Source organism: Mus caroli, chromosome 3 (genome assembly GCF_900094665.2).
Source record: "Mus caroli chromosome 3, CAROLI_EIJ_v1.1, whole genome shotgun sequence".
In the NCBI taxonomy this organism is placed as follows: Eukaryota; Metazoa; Chordata; class Mammalia; order Rodentia; family Muridae; genus Mus; species Mus caroli.
Window position 1 is genome coordinate 129,560,590 of NC_034572.1, and position 12,903 is coordinate 129,573,492.

Sequence of the window (12,903 nt, forward strand, 5' to 3'; positions counted from 1 at the left end):
TTCTTCCACTGGATGTTTTTAGCTCCCTTGTCGAAGATCAAGTGACCATCGGTGTGTGGGTTCATTTCTGGGTCTTCAATTCTATTCCATTGGTCTACTCAGTGAGTGTATTTTAAACCTGCTTTTGTTTTTTATCCACTTCCTTTCCAAGATTTAGTCCTAAAAAACCTACAATTCCTCCTAGTTTTGGCACTGTTTTGAGGAGGGGACACACACACACACACACAAAGTCTCACCTGTATTCTATCTAACTTTGACAACACATTTACAAAGACATATTGTAGGGTAAGAAGGTTTTCACTCCTTCTGGTCTTATTTCTGAGTAATCAAGCATGATACCCACCCCATTCCCCACCACTATTTCCTTAAAGAAAGACAATTGTCTGAAAGGTTGGCTTATCACTAGGTTCGCATTTATTCTCAGGGAAGAGGCACTTAGTAACTGTCACAGTTAGAGGCCTTTTCAGTTAGAATGCCCCCAGCAGTGTGTAATTGCAAGTTTCTGATTTTTACCTCTGCTGGACAATGACAGAAGTGCTCGGCGCAGTTGGTTCCTTGTTTCTCAATATATCAAACGCCTGGATCCATTGACTTCTTCCCTTGCAGCAAATTCTTTCCCCTAGCAGCAAATAGACGGCCTCAATATCATCACCCCCATCTCTGGAGATTACAAGAGCCTCACACTGACACTGCCTTCCCATGATTGGATGGCTGGAGTTGCTCACAGTTGCCCCATAGCAGGTGTCATGGCTCATTCCCTGTGCCCTTTACAGAATGGATGCTTTTGCACTTGCTGTTGAGTTTATCCCTACTTGCAGATTCCCTGCACTTCAAACAGAGCCAGCTCTTAAAGCAACAGCTTGTTTAAAAAGTGAAATCTTTTGGATCTTCCTGGCTGTTCACTAGTTGCAGAACTTTCTTGTTCAGGAACAAGTCTGGAGTTTTAGACCTTAAATTAGATTATTCATCTGAGCTCCATTGTCTGTCTTGTTATCTAGGTCAAAAGTAGAATGTCAGGAAAGTGAAGTAACTTTCTAACAACAGCATTTTTTTCCCGTCATTAGTGAGTTGCTTTCTTCCTTCCTTAACTTTTCTCATATTTAACCAAGTTTTGTAATATTCATCTGAGAAATAACCCTTGATTTTATATAGATATTGCTTACATAGAATATAGAATGAAAATTAGCAGCACGACATAGGAATACAAGCCAGGATTAAGGAGGTAGAATGTCGTCAATCATGAGAGGCAGAGTTAGGAGATGCAGTAAGGAAACAGGTTGGAGTGATGTAGTCTTAAGAGGGAAGAAGCAGAAATATGTTATAGAATACAGGAGACCTGGGAAAAGGCAGGATATGGAATGTTTCCAAAGCTTCCTGAAGGAACTGGTCTCTCTCCATACCACTTTGACTTTTGGCTCAATGGGACTGATTTTTCTATCGTAATCTCCAGATATAAGCTTAAAAAAAAAACACATTAATAAGGAAAATCTGCCTACAATTGTTTTCTAAATCAGCATGTGTTCACATGTTCAGTTTCCTTGGTGGTTGATTTGCTAAGACTCTACGGGACATTTCTGTCTTGCACTGCACTCCAGTGGACACAGTGCTAGCCATCTCTTTTCAGATACATCAAGAATGGTTTGTAGAATAAGCATGTTCTGTTTTTACTGTGACTTCTATCACCACTTCTACCCATCAATTCACAGCCCTGACTAGACACAGAGTGAAAGTAAGATTGCCAGAAAGATGCTTGATGAGTAGAACAAAGTTTTATCAATCAATTAAATCAAATATTTGTATGTCAAGAATTCTCCTTGTATTCAAATTACTGATTAAATTAGACTTTCAGTCCCACTCTCTATAACCAACAGAATAATGTATGCCTTAGCATCTTAAATAAGCATGAAGTGTTGTAATTCACCATAATGTGGGTACTGTTGATTTAATAATTCAAACACACACACACACACACACACACACCATGGGTAGGGGGATATAAGCCTTACATGAATTCAGACTTTACCATATATTTATAAAAATGTACTTCAGAAAAACATCTTTTCTTTTACTTTTTCAGTGTCAAACATATCTTTAATCAAAGTCAATGTTTCTGCAACACCCCCTCCTTCCAAATGGGATACTGTAAATAGAAATGGGTTTCTCATCATTGGAATCTTTTTAGCTTCAGTCATTCATAAGACTGATAATCAAAACATTGTTTTCATCATTTATCAATTAATTTAAAAAGTGTTTACTATGTGTGAGACATAATAGTAGTTCCTATGGAAAGATATGGCTTTTACTCCTCTCCCTCAAGGTACTTTTCATTCATTCTCTCTGTTTTTGTGAAGAATTCTGTTCAAAAATATTAAATGATTTCATATTATTAAACATATTTTGAGATAATTAGGATGTTCCAGAATTTTCTTGCATGTAATACGGTTGTCAAAGGAGATTTGATTATAAATAAGTAAGAATAAAGAAATGCTGACCTTGAGAATGTTTGAAGAAGGAGAAGTAGCTGGGCAAGAGCTTCCACAGGAAGCAAAGCAAAGATAATATGCTCTGGTCAGTGATGTAACTAGCTATCAGTGTGTGTGTGTGTGTGTGTGTGTGTGTTTATGTGTGTGTGTGTGTGTGTGTGTGTGTGTGTGTGTGTGCAAGGGTGGGTGGCACTTCCTAGACCCATGACCATGACTCTTGACCTGAGTCAAGAAAAGGAAGTAATTACTCTTGAGTAATCCTTGCACAGCCTAGACTTGACATGCACATCTGATGTGGTCCTGGTCCACCCTTCTCTGAACTAATTTTTCCTTCTCTGAACTTGTCTTTCCTGTTAAGATGCCCGAAGAAGTGTGCCATATAGAGGAAGAGGTGGAGACATTTGCCTTTCAGGCAGAAATTGCTCAGCTCATGTCCTTTATCATCAATAATTTCTATTCACACAAGGAAATTTCCTTTGGAGAGTGGATCTCTAGTGCTTCTGATGTCCTAGGTGAGATTCCCCTTGAGAGCCTCACATACTCCTCCAAGTTAGACGAGGTTGAAGCTGAAAATTGACATCCGCGACTCTCAGAAGCACATGCTGACTTTGATAGACACAGCAATCGGCATGACCAAGGCAGACCTCATACAGAACACAGGAACCGTTTCTATCTCTAGCACAAAAGCATTCATGGAGGCCCTTCATGCTGGTCAAGGTGTCTCTATAATTGGCAGTTTGGTGTTGGATTCTATTCAACCTATCTAGTGGCTTATTATGTGTTTATCATGGACATCTGTGATAACCTAATACTTGAATACTTCAACTTTATCTGTGGCATGGTTGACTTTAAGAATATACCCTTGAACATCTAACATGAAATGCTCTAATAGAGCGAGATCCTAAAAGTTATCAGGAAAAATATTGTGAAGAAGTGACTTGAGCTCTTCTCTGAGTTGGCTGAAGACAAAGAGAACTACAAGAAATTTTATGAGGTATTCTCCCAAAATTAAAAGCTTAGAATCTAGTCCATGGATATTCTATTTACCATCAGAGCATCTCTGCACTGCTCCAATAGCACACCTCTCAGTCTAGAGATGAGATGATTTACCTGTTAGAGTACATGTCTCACTTGAAGAAAACACAGAAGTCCATCTGCTGTATCATTGGTGAGAGCAAAGAGCAGGTGGCTAACTCTGTCTTTGTGGAGCATGTGCAGAAGCAGGCCTTTGAGGTGGTGTATATGACTGAACCTGTTAATGCTGCATGCAGCAGCTCAAGGAATTTGATAGAAAAAGATTGGTCTTGGTGACCAAAGTGGGCCTGGAGCTATGAGAAGACAAGGAAGCAAAGATGAAATAGAAGAGGACAAGCCAAAGTTTGAGAATCTCTTCAAGCTCATGAAGGAGATCTTGGATAGAAGATTAAAAAGGTAAGAATCTCCAAGAGGCCTCTGTCTTCACCATGTTGCATTGTGACAAGCACCTATGACTGGACAGTCAACATGGAATGAATCATGAAGGCCCAGGCACTTCAAGGCTACTCTACAATGGGCTACATGATGACCAAATACCACCTAGAGATCAATCCTGACCCTGTGGCAGAGGGCTGACACAGACAAAAATGTCAAAGCTGTCAAGGACATGGTGATGATTCTGTATGAAACTGTTCTATTCTCTCTGGTTTCTCATTTGAGGATCTCCAATCCCACTCCTGCATCTACTGCATGATCATAGATCTGGGCACCAAGGAAGATGAGGTGACAGCAGAGGAGCTCGGTGCTGCCATTCCTGATGGAATTTCCCTTACACTTGAGAAAGATGAGGATGTATCTGGCATGGAAGAAGTAGATTAGAGAGCACCTAGGAAGCCCATGTTCTCTAGGTACTCTCCCTTGGCTCCCCCAAGAGCCTGTCTGGCCCTGAACTTCCTGGCTTTCTTCTCATGTCTACAGGCTTTCCTCTATCCAGTTTTGTGTGTTAAGGCAGACAATTACCCTACTACAGGAAAGCAGGGTTGGGTGCTATGTTTTATAGGTTGTGTTTGTTTGTTTTGAAATTAAGGTAAAGAAAAAAAAAAGGAAAAAGAGTATAGAAGAGAATGCTTTCAATATAAATGATACAGTAGGATAGGGTGGTAAGTAGCCTATTCACTGTTTAGAGAAGAAAATAAAGGGTTTACTTTGGCTGGGTAGTGGTGGTACACACCTTTAATACCAGCACTTGGGAGGCAGAGGCAGGTTTCTGAGTTCAAGGCTAGCCTGGTCTACAGAGTGAGTTCCAGGACAGCCAGGGCTACACAGAGAAACCCTGTCTCAAAAAAGGGGTTTACTTTGAAGCTGAAGCCCAGAGCATTTTAAACTATTACCTGAAAAGTAAGTTATTTTAGTCAAAAGCAGAATCATTCATTCGAAGAAGAAACAGCATATGACTCTATACGCAAGAGTTGAAAATAAGGAGGCACGTGGCAAATATGAAATTTTAATTGTAAAACTGTCATTAAGATTTTAAAATTTCATTTTCCAAAATCAGATAGCAGAAATGTTTGAAGCATACAGTCAATGGTAACAGAACAGCATCTCTTATATACCTTGTGATTGTTTCTTTGCTGAATCTTTGGATTCATCACCATGAGAGGGACTGAGTGGGTGATAGCATGTTTTTGAAGATGACACTCATGAAGGATCTCCACTGCCCTAGTGAATCTGTGAGATTTCAGGATAGAGGGCTCTTTACTCCTTAGTTCTTCATTGCTATAATGAAAGGCTTGAACCTCTACCAAGGTGAGGATTGTTTGTCACAAGGTTTAGTAGGAAGTTTTAGAGGCTCAAATCTCAAACAGCACAGGCTCAGCTCTGGCAAGGGTACACTTTTTCTGCATTCTATTATGAAGGATCACATCATGGTGAGAGTATTCATGAAAAGAAGTTCAAATGTTAAGACACAGTCAGAACAAGAAACCAGCAAAATGTCATCAATCCCTTAGCAGGAAACAGTCCTGTGACCTAAGACCTTGGCAGCAGGCCTTTTAAAGGTTCTGCTATCTCTTGACATCCACACAACAGAGATCAAGTGCCAGTTCATTAGTCTTGGTACTTCCATTCAAGACATAGGAAGCTCTCAATTGCTAAGGCTCTACATTTGTGGCAACAATTCATTGGCCCTAAGTCTTTGCTAAATATTTAGAAATCACAGGGCATTATTAATGAAACAAATAGAGACAGAGACAGAGACAGAGACAGAGACAGAGACAGAGACAGAGACAGAGACAGAGACAGAGACAGAGACATAGACATAGACATAGATATAGATATAGATATAGATATAGATATAGATATAGATATAGATATAGATATAGATATAGATTACTTATGAAGTTCCCTTGGTCTTTGATACCATGTATGTTCTTGAATAAAAGAAAATACATCATTGAAAGGCAATTTCTTTTCGGGTCTAAGACAAACACACAGGAGAAAAAGAAGTTTAAAATTGAATTGAAGAATAACTAAAGGTTTTAACACATACATGTATGTACCTAATGCATAGTAGCTGTAATAGACACACAAACTTGAGTCTGGGAACTTTATTGATAAGAGAGCAAGGACACAGGGTAAATATGAGATATAGCAGAAAGAAAGGATATGGTGAATTTGTCTGATGTCTGTAAATATAAGTAGGAAGCTCTTTGAAAAAATGTTTTACTTGACATTTAAATTCATGGGTATCAACGGAAAGAGTTTACATGAATTCTAGTCTATTTCTTCACTACTGACAAAATTTGGTGAGATATTAAAAGAGCTATTGACAAATAATAATAATAAGTCCCCTGAGACTACACCAGGAGGACTGAGCATTAAGGATCAGCCTATCTTAAAAACCCTTAAGATTTTGAAATTTTTAAAAGAGACATGTTGTAGCATGGAAATATAAAGCAACTTAAAGATGCTCTTACATCCCCTGCATTGTGTGATTCCATTCGCATGAAGTGTCCTCTTAGGGCAAATCTTTAAAGGTGAAAAGCAGATAAGTGATTATCCAGGCCTGAGAATGAAGGATGCACAGAGAGTGATCCATGAGAGAAGACTTCTTTGTGGGGAGGGTAATGGAAATTGTATCAATTAGATAAAAATGACTATTGTAGACCTGTAAGCATATATTGATATCTACTTCCAACGAGTTTTATGCTATGTAAATTGTCTTTGTAAAACTGTTACAAAAACCCCACAACCAACCAAAATGCAGAGTTGTGGAGCTCTGATCCCAAATAAGGCACCTAAAAGACAACTCCTGCACCCAAGGCATGATCATTGTGGAAGAGGGGCTAAAAGGCTTCTATGAGCCAGAGGACAAAGGGTTTACTGTGTGACCATCTTCTAGGAATGTTAAAAACTACAAGCATGAGATATCAACCTCATGGCTGCCTAAACATGAGCTGAACAAAAACTACAGCAACAGACATGCTAAAGTCAAAGAGGAAAAACTCACAAGGCAGTTTACAGGGACAAAGAGTGGAGCAGAGACTGAAGGAACAGCCATTCAGAGACTATCCCACCGAGGAATCCATCCCATCTGCAGACACCACACCCAGACACTATTGCTGATGCCAAGAAGCACTCGCTGACAGGAGCCTGGTATAGCTGTCCCTTAAGAGGCTCTGCCAGAATCTGACCAATACAGATGTGGATGCTTGCATCCATCGGAGTGAGCATGGGAACCCCAATGAAAGAGTTAGGAGGAGGACTAGAGGAGCTGAAGGGGATTGCAACCCCATAGGAAGAACAACAATATCAACTAACCAGAACCCCAGAGCTCCCAGGGACTAAACCACCAACCTAAGAGTATACATGGAGGAACCCATGGCTCCAGTTGCACGTGTAGCAGAGGATTGCCTAATCTGGCATCAATGGAAGGGGAGGTCCTTGGCCCTGTGTAGGTTTAATGCCCTGGTATAGGGGGATGCTAGGACAGTGAAGCAGGAGTGGGTGGGTGGGTGGGTGGGTGGGGGAGCACCCTCATAGAGGCAGGGGGAGGAGGAAGGGATAGGGGTTTTCAGAAGGGAAACTGGGAAGGGGAGCAACATTTAAAATGTAATTAAATAAAGTAACCAATAATTAAGAAAAAAAAGAATTGATAAAAAAAAAAAAGACATTCATTGACCTAGGCTGATTATAGAAACAATCTTTTCAGTTAGGAAGGAAAAATATGAAGATTTATCTTCTTTGCTATCATGGGACCAAAATTTGAAAGCTTAACATTGGAAGAAACCCATTTTTAAGCAAAATGTGATATTGTTCTTAGAGAGAGAAAGAATAGGTGTGGGTCAATTAAAAGCATAGATGTCAGGAGCTAGGCAGATAGCACAGTAGAAGAAGCACTTGTCAAGCAAGCATGAGGACCCAAATTCCCAGGAGCCACATAAATGCCAGTTCACCTGGATGCTCTCCTGTACATTCAACCTCAGAGAGTAGAGATACAATTTCAAGAGCAAGGTGCATAGTGAGATTACATGTGATGGTGAGCTCTGGGTTTGATTGACAGCACCTGCCTAAATTAGTAAGTAGATGGGCAATAGAAGATGATTCCTACAACAACTTCCAGGTTCCCTTTGTAAAACTTACACATTCATGTCCCCACACATGTACAAATTTATACATACAAAGAATTAGAAAAAGAAAAATAATAAAAATTAAAACAAAAGTGATGTCAGTAGGTTAGAAGCATGGGTCAGAGAGTATTGATGCTTGCCACCAAGTCTGATGCTCTGAATTGATCTGCAAGATCCACATGCTGGAAGGAGAGAATCAAATCTGACTTAGCCTCTTACTTCCATATGCACTGCAGCCTAATCGCATGTACACACTACATACATACACAGAAAGAGATACATTAATGTAATTAGTCTTATAAGATAAGTGTCAAAACTAAGACATAAGCTAGAAAATAAATTTCTAACAGTAATCAATCATGAGTATGATACCAGTATATAAAGAATAAATAGGTCTTATTTTCTCATATCTAGAAGTCAGAGAAGGCTAAATACAAGCCTTGAACATCATGACTACCGTAGCTCGATTCTCATTTAATTTTCAACTCAACACATTCACAAAACAAGTTTAATCCCCAATGGTAAGAGTTTGAAAACTAAGCTTGTTATGGATCCTGAAACTTGGAATGGTAATCTCTACACTCCAGATGCATGGAAAAAAAAAAGCTTAGTCTCTAGATTTTTCCAAAATCTCTGTGCCCCAATATGACATGTGATTAGACGTTACACTCTCCTCCCTTCTTTCACATGACATCAAGGCATAAGCTGATAGCTTACACAAACACCTTTACCTCTATCCATGGTGTCCAATCTCTTCTAGCTTCAATATGGCCAGTAAAAGAAGAGCCAGGTGTCCTCAAGGAAAGGGTTCTATACATTGAAGAAGCAAAGACCTCTAGTCAGCATATTCTATAAGCTCTGGAAAGTGTTAAGTGGGAATATGTTTTGAAAGAGATGGCTCACATTAAGAGAAACAAAAGATTGGAAAAGAGAGGGTTTATCTAACTGGTGGCTTTCCTGTGACACGCCCTTTCTGAAGATGTAGACAGTGGTAGCAACACATTGCATGGGAGGTACTTAACATCCTGGAGCTTAGAAAAGTTGAAATCCCCTTTTACACAAAACAGAGCTATTCTGATGAATCATAAAATAAGGAAGAGTGTTTAGATGAGCTTTGATAAGGTATATCATAGAAGATGAAAACTGAGACAGCTGTGTTTTATGCTGCATCATTAGAAGAGAACCTCAAAATGTAGATTCGTCTGTTAAAGAATGCAAACACACACCTGCCTCTTATATTAATTTTACTGAGAGATTTGCACTTTCAAATTCTCTCTCTGTTATCTTTATCTGTAGACCATGGTCACTGGCCTATCTGTAATCATTTCGTTGTTTGAATCTTTGCCCTATCAGTTATACCTGTACCTCTGTGTTCTGTAACAAAGGACTCTCCTCTATTTGTTGAACAGAACAGAAAACATGGCACGGGTAAGGATAAGGGATTCATTACAGAATTCTTTAACCAACTTTTACAAGAAAAGAAATATTACTGACCCCAAATGAGTCACAATTAGCACTCAGTGCTGAAGAGACATAAGCAACTTTTTTCCACGTTTGCAACATTTATGATGGATATTTTTCTTAATGTTACTTCCAACCTGTTGGCTGCTTTTAGATAGTGATTACCACAGCACATATACATACATACATACATACATACATACATACATACATAATTCTGGGCTGTGCATGAGAAAATACATAAATTAAATTTAAAGTTATGCATTAACTTAGATTGTAAACGATGCATAAAAAATCCAAGGCTCTGTAATATTGTTCTCTTAAGGTCAGGTTAAACATCAACAGTCAGAGTATACAGTATTTTTCTCAGGGTAAGTTAATTGAATTAAGTCAAGACAGGAACTCAGTAGCACAAGATTCTGGAGGCAGGAACTGACGCAGAGGTTATTCTTATTGGCTTTCTCCTATGGTTTGTTGAAACTTCTTATAGAACTCGGGACAGCCAGCCTAGGGGCAGCAACACCAACAATGGGCTCTGCCCATCCACAACAGTCACTGATGAAGAAAATGCTTGAAAGGGTTGCCCACAGACCCATCTTCCAAGGCATTTTTTCAGTTGAGGTTTTCCTCTCTCAGATGACTATGGCTTATGTCAAGTAGATATAAAACTATCTATCACAGTAGGACAGCAGGTTAAGTCTATAGTGTTAAATGATCTCAAGACATAGTATTAACTTTACTGTAAGCCCTGCCCAGTTAAACCAGTTAAAGCTTTTTGAAATATATATATATATATATATATATATATATATATATATATATATATACTTCAGGAAGCCTAGAGAATGCACTGTTTATCAGTATGACAAAGCCTGTAACAGTGAGAACACAATCAGAATACAGAAGAAGAGATAGTTTAAAAGTCAGGGCTTTCAATAAAAAGGATCCCAGACATCAAAGGGAATGAGATCCCAACATAATCAACCCACCACTTGAGCCAAGAGGAACAGAATTGGATAGTTCCTACTAAGGACAACACTGGCATGATAGCAAAGGAGGCATCCTGTAGAGGTAGCTATGGATGATGGGAAATGAAAACAGTACTCAACACGAGATTGCTAGGCAACTAACAGAGGAAACAGTTTGATCTGCATATGTTCCTACTATACTACATGAAAAATCATGTTTAAATTTAGCTATTTTCAAGATCTGGACCCTACAAACTTAAGATTCCTAGCAGAAAGAAGCGGCTTTATCACGTCAGGTATGTGATATATGGCATATATGGTCATGATTCATTTAGCCCTTTATCCACATTGTCCTGTGACCAATTGTAAAGGCTTGTATACTGAAATTCCTTGGCATTTTGTCAAGTTCATGTTAAGTATGATGGATGTTCATAAGAAAAATATGATTTCCTTGAATTCAAGAGTAGATTTTATTTTACATTTCAGAAGAAGCAGAACTCAGAAATAAGTCCCACCACCTTTCAGAACTACTATGAGCGCAGGCTGTTGCTCCTCACAGGTGTACCTAGTTAATGATTTTGATTGTATATGATTGCTGTATGTTGGATTGTAGAGGAAGGCAGGGGACAGGTGACTTGACCCTTAGAGCACAGTTCTCTGTATGAAGGAAAATGCATCTGAGTAAATTTAAGCAACAGCACAGACAGAAGTGCCACAGAAAGTAGAGCTTTCACAAAGGCTTGGGTGTTAAGGTTCTCACTTGTAATTCTCTCTAGAAACTTGGACTTATTGCTACTTACAGAGAGAGGTACAGTCATCTGGACAGGCCACATGAATTAAGAGTATCTCTTTATAGTCCCATTTATTCATTCCATCCTAGCTAAAGAATGAGGCATACCTATAAAGTCATTTTCAATTTTAAAGAAATAGATACTATGTGAAACAAAAAGGATCCTCAGCCAGGCAAAGCTCAGAAAAACATATCTGGAGGCTGGGAAGATGATTCATCTGTAAATTGCTTGCAATGCAAGTAGGAAGATCTGAATCCAGCTCCCCAGCACCCATGGAAAAGTGGGGCTCTGTACTACTACATATTTACAGTCTCAGATCTGAGCAGGATGGAGACTGAGACTCCCTGGAGAACATTGGTTTACCAGCTTACCAGAGTCAGAGTACTTTAGGTTCACTGAGAGACCTTGTCTTCCAAAAAGTGTGACAAGCAATTGGAGAAGATATCTGATATCAAATTCTAGCCTCTACACACATTTACACACACATGAATGCATGAACGTACATTCATACATACTCATACACACTCACAGACACCCACACCCACAGAGAGAGAGAGAGAGAGGAGAGAGAGAGAATACACACATAGAGCACACACACACATAGGAACAAAATTACATCTTCCCTAGTTTGGCTTCTGTTGCTGTGATAAATACTGACCAAAACCAACTATGGGCAGGAAAGAGTTAATTGGCTTACCAATTCACAGCACAGTCCATCACCAAGACAAGCCAGGGTAGCAGCTCAAAGCAGGAACCAGCAGGCAGCAAAGCAGAGCTCATAGGGGAATGCTGCTTCCATGCTCATTTCATTTCCAGGCTCCTGTTTATGTAGCCCAGGCCCAAATGCCTAGGCATTGCTCAACTTGTCTGGGCCCTCCTACAACAATTAGCACCTAAGCACCCAACAGATGTGCCAGAGACCAATTTGGTAGGGGCAAATCCTCACCTCCTTTCCTCTTCTCAGATGATTCTAGGTTTGTGTCAACTTCACAGCATAAGCTGACTATAAGATCATCTCACCAGAGTTCAGAACCCTGTTTCCAGATGCAGAGTAGATTTGGGGTCACCCCCTGCCAGAGGTCCCTGTTGATTATCTTCTCCTAGTGCTCTGCATCTTAAATTTTTTGTTTGTTTGTTTTTGTTTTTGTTTTTTTGAGACAGGGTTTCTCTGTATAGCCCTGGCTGTCCTGAAAATCACTCTGTAGACCAGGCTGGCCTCAAACTCAGAAATCCTCCTGCCTCTGCCTCCCAAGTACTGGATTAAAGGGGTGCGCCACCACGCCCAGCTTGTACCTTAATTTTTAAATAATATTTGCATTGATTATTTGGGAATTTCAAATCATTAACCTTGAGTATACTCATTGTCCAGTCCTCCCAGGTCTGTCCCCCAACCCTTGGGACAAAGAAGGAAGAGGAGGAGGAAGAAAAGGAGGAGGAGGAGAAAGAGGAGGAGAAGGGGAAGCAGAGGGAGAAGGGGTGGGAGAGGGGAAAGGAAAAGGGAGGGGGAGGAGAAACAAACAATTCCAATTTATGTTGCCCATGTATTCACTGGAGCAGAGTCATACTCTTGGTGGGTAGCCACTTGAAGAAAACTGAG

The 12,903-nt window shown here is 39.7% G+C and overlaps 1 pseudogene; it reads left to right on the forward strand.

Moving 5' to 3' along the window:
• Positions 1-2,841: 2,841 nt before the first annotated feature.
• Positions 2,842-4,337, forward strand: LOC110291801 (annotated as a pseudogene).
• Positions 4,338-12,903: the final 8,566 nt, after the last annotated feature.